Genomic DNA, 7,063 nt, shown 5'->3' with positions numbered 1-7,063 from the left:
GACTGCATAGGATGGGCAGGACTAGAACATGTGGCATATGCCTCGACTTGAGCTGTTTGTGGTGGTCCATTATTTAATACCAGAGCATCAACTTTCTTTGTCAGGTTATCAAGCTTGGCGCTCAGCTCTGGCATGACTCCTATCTCATATATACCACCTCTCTTTTGTGGTTGGGGACTTCTGTCACCTCTATTTGAATAATCCCATTGCTGGGAATTTTTGCACAAGGTTTCAAAGAAGTTCCACGCTTCGACATCACTTTTGGTCATGAATGACCCTCCACTGGTGGCATCAACCATGCGACGGTTCTATGGTGTCAGACCGTCATAGAAGTATTGAACTTGTTGCCACTTCTCAAAACCATGGTGAGGACATTTAAGAAGCAAGTCCTTCCATCTTTCCCAACATTCATGAAAGTGCTCGCCCTCTTTTTGTGTGAAGTTAGTAATTTCTCTACGGAGGGCATTGGTTTTGTGAACGGGGAAGAACTTGTTTAAGAACTTCTTAGACAGTTGGTCCCATGTAGTGATAGATCCAACTTCTAGAGAATTCAACCATGCTTTCGCCTTTTCCTTCAAAGAAAAAGGAAACAGGCGTAGGCGGATCGAGTCGTCTGAGAAGTTTTGGAACTTAAAGGTGGAGCAAATGTTTAAGAATTCTTTCACATGATGATATGGGTCCTCCTTGTCCAATCCATAAAAGGATGGCAACAATTGTATGACTCCAGGTTTAAGTTCAAAGTGTGCTGCCGTAGTGGTTGGCAACACTGTGCATGAAGGCGCATTAAATTGGACAGGAGCTGAATAATCTTTGAGAGCTTTAACTTCAGTCTCATTCGCCATTTCAACAGGATTATTTCTCAATCTTTCACGAATTGTTCTTTCAATCTCAGGATCAAACGGTGCTAGTTCTATATTCAGAGATCTACGTCCTAGCATAAACTATGTTATTGCAATGTAAGAAAGAAAACTAAACTAAGAAGCAACCTAAGAGAAATAAAACTAGACCTAGAAACTATGAGATTCTAAAACAAGTTAAAACTATGTAAATAAGAATGGGAAGAAAGAACCCGGAAAAGGAGATGATTGATGTCTGAAGAATAGGGAGCTCCTCCTTCACTTCCAATTTGGAGATCTATGTTAGAATCTAACTTAGAAATTTATGTCAGGATCCTACAAAACAAGAAATAGGTTAGTTTCTAAAATCAAGAAAAGAACTCTAAGTTAGAAAAAATCCTAAGCTATGAATTATGATAAGAGAGAATCCCAAATTCAATTTGGAACGAAACAGTCCCCGGCAACGGCGCCAAAAACTTGATGTTTTATTTAAACCAACACGATTTAAATGATATTTAAACTCGCAAGTATACGAATCAGATGCAGATACGGTACGTATTACGAGATCGTTCCCACGAGGACTGGTCGTCACAATTCAAATCTATAATTCTCCTTAACTAATCCAACAAATAATGGAATGAATTACTAAGCACAATTTTATGAAAAACAATTAATTAAGAACAGGGAAGAAAATTCAATCAGAGAGAGAGCACTAGGACTTTCGAATCCACCCCTAATTATCCTAACCCTTGTTTTGTCTGTTGATTCACCTTGATCTAGATTAATACCACTTATACAGAGAAAGCACAATCTGTGTCCTTAATCGGGCATACAAACTGTCTAATTCCTTTAAGCAATGCCATGAATGACATATCCCATATCCTTGGTCGGGTACATGGAATGTACATTCATTAAAGCACCCTGTTTCTTCCTCTATAGGAAACTTGTTCTTGATCAGACACAAGCACCTATAATAAGCATCCAAACAACATCCATATATATACTTTAATCAAGTTCATAGATGGAGAAGTATAGAATTTAAACCCATAAAGCCCACTTAGAGAAAGAGACAAATTAATTAATATTCAAAGTAAATCAACCAATACAAGAGCTAATCAAATTAGGGGCTTCATCTCAGCCCTAGCTGAGAGATTAGTGACCCATAAAATCCATAAAAAAATATTAAATAAAATTCATAAAAATTAAACACCAAACCAATCGATCTCTCTCTCTTCCTCCTTCTCTTTCTTCTCTCCCTGGCTCTGAATCTGGAATTCCCTGGTTCTCCAATCTGGAATTCCCTGGTTCTCAAAATGCCTTTCCCACGTCCAAAACTCCCCTTTTATAGCTGCTGGATGGCTGGGGTCGGTGGCAGAGTCGTAGAAGGACTCGAAGTGTAATTTTTCACAGCCATGATCGGTGGGCCCCACAGAGGTGTTTTCTGGAAAATCCACCCCGTCCATTGGATTCAGGATGAAATTTCAGTCAAGATTGGGTGGTTTTGAATGTCCATTGACACGGCCCAGAGAAGAAAATACAAAAAGATCAGTTTTGAACGTCGCCGGGTAGCCCTTTTGTTGCCTCTGTACCGCACACGTGTGTCCGCATGGGAGTGGAATATCAGCATGGTTTTATATTTCTCGAACCCATCTACACGATGGACGGCTCGGATCGACCGTACGGGTGACGTACGGGGCCCACAATCCTTCGCAAAAACGGCCAGCGGTCGTCCTTTACGCGGACGCGAAAACAACTTCCGTGGCAATGGTGGGACCCATTTTGATAATTATTTCAATAATCCACTCCGTCCATTGCATGGAGGATGAAAAAAATGGCTAGGAATGCCCAATTTCGAGTTAGAGTTGCGGTGGCCCACAGAGTTTTGAACTCACCGTCCGTTTTGCGTTTTTCAGCGATCAACGTCCGTACACATGCATGGAACCAAACGGGCATCTAGGCGATGGTTATAACTGCCCCAGGAAGCGGATGGACGGTTTGGATTGTCCATTTGGACACTAGGTGGGCCCCACAACCGACGACCGCGGTCGGCTTGCGGAGACGCTGGACGGCTCTGCCGTTTTCGACGAAGAAACTGCGAGTCAGCACTGGCGCTGACCGAGATACGGGTACGGTGCACAGCTGGTGCAAGTGTGCACGATGCACACTCTGCATACACAGGGCCCACTGTAATGTTTTTGAGAAATCTGCACCGTCCATCCTTTTTCTCATATTATTTCCACCGTCAGGACCAAAATTGATGTATATCCAGATATCCAGCGGGCCCCACTTAATGAATTAAGGGGCTGATCTGGCCGTTAGACCACTTCCCGAGATCGTCAATGGCTGAAATTTAATATGTACGGTTAATTTATGGTCCCCATCACGTTTATGAAGTTTCGAGTTGATCGGATAGCGGGAACCATGTGATCTTGCATTCTGGACCCTTTTCGGGCCCCTTTGGCTTGCTTTCCTCAGATCCCAGGCATGTAAAATCTTCATTATTGGTTCTCTGGAGTCCATCCCGTGCTCTGGAGACTTTGGATCATGAAATCCATGCCTTTAACATCAATTTTCAATTAACGCTCCTGACTTCATCCTGTAACAAAAATACAATTAAAATACTCCATTAAGCATTATCATATACGTAAAATCTGGTAATGATTAGGGTCTAATATGCAATATTCGACCCTGATCAGTAAGAACCATATTTGATAAGTTACTTAGATGACTAGACTTCAGCAATTCAGAATTCAATCTCAATCTTATCATCATACTCAAAACATTCTTAAATACACAACTTATTACTTTCCAAACAGATAAACATTGAAAAAATTTCAAAAAATTTATAAATTTTGCTCAAAACTAAGAAAACACTGATTAGTTTACCTAATCTCCCACCCCTAACCTAAAATCTACATTGTCCTCAGTGTAAAAGAAATAAGCATGATTTGTAAAAGAGATAACATAATTGAAGGAAAAGTGATGGGAAGATAGTACCTGATGAAGGAATTTTGAAGCTTTTTCCAAAGGATCTCAGCGTGAAGGTGGGTTATCAAAAAATTAATCAACCAAAAGAAAAACCATCCTAAAACAAATGGAAAGAAAACTGTCCTAAACAGCATAAAGCCTATTATCCTAAACACAACATGAAATTAATAAACCTAACTATACCTCCGTCAGATTAGGAGATCAATCCTGGTAAACAGGATCATTCAAAGCTATGGACATGTCCTCTAAATCAAATTTCTCAACAAATGGCTTTAATCAATGTCCATTCACTTTGAATTCATTACCATTATTTGGATTCTTTATTTCAATAGCCCCATAAGGATAAACATTGGTAATAATTGAAAAGGCCGAGCTAAGAGTACTAGAGGTGGGGGGGGGGGTAATAGGACTACGCCAAATTAAAAAATTAAATGCGAAAATAAAAAAAATATAAAAAAAGATAGCACTTAAATAATCCCACAATACTTAAATGAATAACAACCTCAAATGTACAAGTATTGAGGGGTTGATACAGATGTTGTTCTAATGACAACCTTACACCGAAAACCAATGGCTTATGGTAGGACAACATGATTCCTAGAATCAAAATCTCCAACCGATACAAAGGAATAAAGAATAAAATAGTAAAGAAAATAACTAAGCTATTACAGTATTCCCACACTTGCATAAAAGAGATTGCAACATTCTCCATAAATGCTTAAAAAGGAAATTACAACATTCACATAATACCACAATCAATCATCCACCACAAGACCAGAAATTATAGTGGTTCTCTTGTGTGTACACCAACTGTTTAAAAAAACTGCCACACAACTACTCCACTCCCAATATCCTCACACAGTGGATATTGGCATTCACTATGCAATAAGTTTTTCAAGGTTCACCTAAAACCCTCACAATTGTGCCTTTCAAGTGGGCTTACACAATTCAAAAACCCCACACTCTGAGTTTTCTTGATCACCTCAGACAAACCAAAATAAAGAGAGATTTTTCCTGACACAATCTTAAAGAACCAAAAATAGATTTACAGAAATGTAAAATACTTATCTGGATATTCTCCTTTGATGCAGTCTGGTAGAACCAACTTGGAGTAAATGTTCAATGTAGATGTTCAATGTCCACACTCACTTATAAAAAGGTTCTAAGTTGTAAATGATTTTTAGATTAAATCACTTTGGGCTTGCTTGATTTGATTTTGATTCTAAGAAAGGGGAAAAGTTAAATCCCTTCTTCAAATAAGATTGGAATGTAGAAACTCAAAATCAAATGTAAAAAGCTAAATTAAAGAGAATATTAAATGAGCACTAAATAGCTTAAGAATATCACAAACTTATCTCTCAGAGTGATGTCTTGATTTTACTTGAATTAAATGAAAAAACTTTGAAAATCGTGCTATATTTATAAGTGCAAAAACTGCTCACTCGACTGGCCTAGAGGTTAGCTCGACTGGCCGAAGGACCAACAAACTTTTGAAATTTCGGGCGCGATAAGATAAGATCGTTCCACGACTGGTCAAGAGGCTGGTACGATAGGTCGAGTGGCCTGCACGACTAGTCGAGCCCTGCTCTTGACTGGTCGTGTGGGACCTAATTTGGTTGCTGGACTTTGAGTCGAGCCTGCTTAACTAGTCGAGCATTGTTCACTCAACTAGTTGAGCAGTCTCCAGGACTGGTTGAGGGTCTAATAAAAAATCCTAAAAATTAATAACAAACCTTGGACTGGTCGAGCCAGTACTAGGACTAGTAGAACATAAGCTAAGACTAGTCAAGAAACAGCCTTTACACTTATATAGTGACCCAATTAAAATATGCAATCAATATGACCTAACCTATGGTCAATCTAGGGTCATTCATACCATATAAGTGATTGAATCATCATTCGCTTCGGTTGATAATTGATATTGAAGTACACGAAGTTTAATATCTTGACATACTTTAAATCTTAAACTAGAAGTACTTTGAAGCTTAAACTTGATGTACTTTATAAGTTGTATTTCACCTTGACCATTCCAAAGTAAAGCATATTGTCTTAACATAGTACAAGCTTGAAAGCTTGAACTATCAGTTGATGTTGTACTTGAACTTGTATATCTCTTATACTTGTGATGCTTGAATCTTGACTTGGAACATCTTGAACTTATACTTGAATTGCATGATCTTGAATAAAAAGATAAACTAAACAAGATACAGATTCGAAGAGGTTTTGGCACTACAAAATTTAACAATCATAGGAGCTAGAAAACATAGCACTTACAACAGTAAAAGGGTTGGTCTAATGAGAACTGAGTTTTTTTGAAAAGAGATGTAACTGAGAATTGTACAAAAGGATCTTCTGACCTAGTTGAATGATTTCTGAAGAATGTGTTGGTCATGAAATACTTTCATCTTGTCCTTGTAAATTCTCGAGTTCTTGTACGCATCATTTCGGATTTCTTCGAGTTCATTCAACTGAAGTTTGCGTAGCGAGCCAGCATTGTCCAAATTGAAATTCAACTTTTTGATCGCCTAGTTGGCCTTACGTTCCAACTCTATGGGCAAGTGGCAAGCCTTCCCATAGGCAAGCCTAAAGGGGGACATTCTAATAGGAGTCTTAAATGCATTACGGTAAGCCCATAAAGCATTGGTCAATCGGATTGACCAATCCTTATAGTCAGGGTTAACCGTTTTTTCTAAGATGTGTTTAATTTGCATATTGGAAATCTTAGCTTGGTCACTTGTTCGTGGGTGGTATGGAGTGCTCACTTTGTGGGAGAAATTATATTTCTTCATTAAGTTTGTGAATGGCCTATTACAAAAATGTGAGCCCCCATCACTAATAATGGCTCGAGGCGTTCCGAACCAAGAAAGGATGTTCTCTTTTAAGAATTGAATGACTGTTTAATGGTCATTGTTCCGACATGGAATCGCTTTGACCCATTTAGTGACATAGTCTACGGCGACCAAAATATATAAATTTCCAAAGGATTGGGGGAATGGTCCCTTGAAATCGATGCCCCAGCAATTAAATGCTTCAATGATCAGAATGGGGTTTAGAGGCATCATATTCCGATGGGACAATGCTCCCAATTTCTGACAATGCTCACATTGCAAAACTCATGAGTGTCCCTAAACATAGTAGGCCAGTAAAAGCCACACTGTAGAATCTTGACTGTGTTCTTCTTAGCAGAAAAGTGACTATCACATGCCTGAGAGTGACAGAAGGAGATGACACTTTGAGGC

At 38.9% G+C, this 7,063-nt stretch overlaps 1 non-coding gene across 1 annotated transcript; it reads left to right on the top strand.

Moving 5' to 3' along the window:
* Positions 1-357: 357 nt before the first annotated feature.
* LOC131226338 (small nucleolar RNA R71) lies at positions 358-464 on the top strand. The gene has a single exon (XR_009161730.1). It is a non-coding gene; the product is annotated as a small nucleolar RNA R71 (small nucleolar RNA).
* Positions 465-7,063: the final 6,599 nt, after the last annotated feature.

Source organism: Magnolia sinica, chromosome 14 (assembly GCF_029962835.1).
Source record: "Magnolia sinica isolate HGM2019 chromosome 14, MsV1, whole genome shotgun sequence".
Taxonomy (NCBI): Eukaryota; Viridiplantae; Streptophyta; class Magnoliopsida; order Magnoliales; family Magnoliaceae; genus Magnolia; species Magnolia sinica.
The sequence above is the reverse complement of the archived record's forward strand: the minus strand, read 5'-3'. Positions and strand labels throughout refer to the sequence as shown.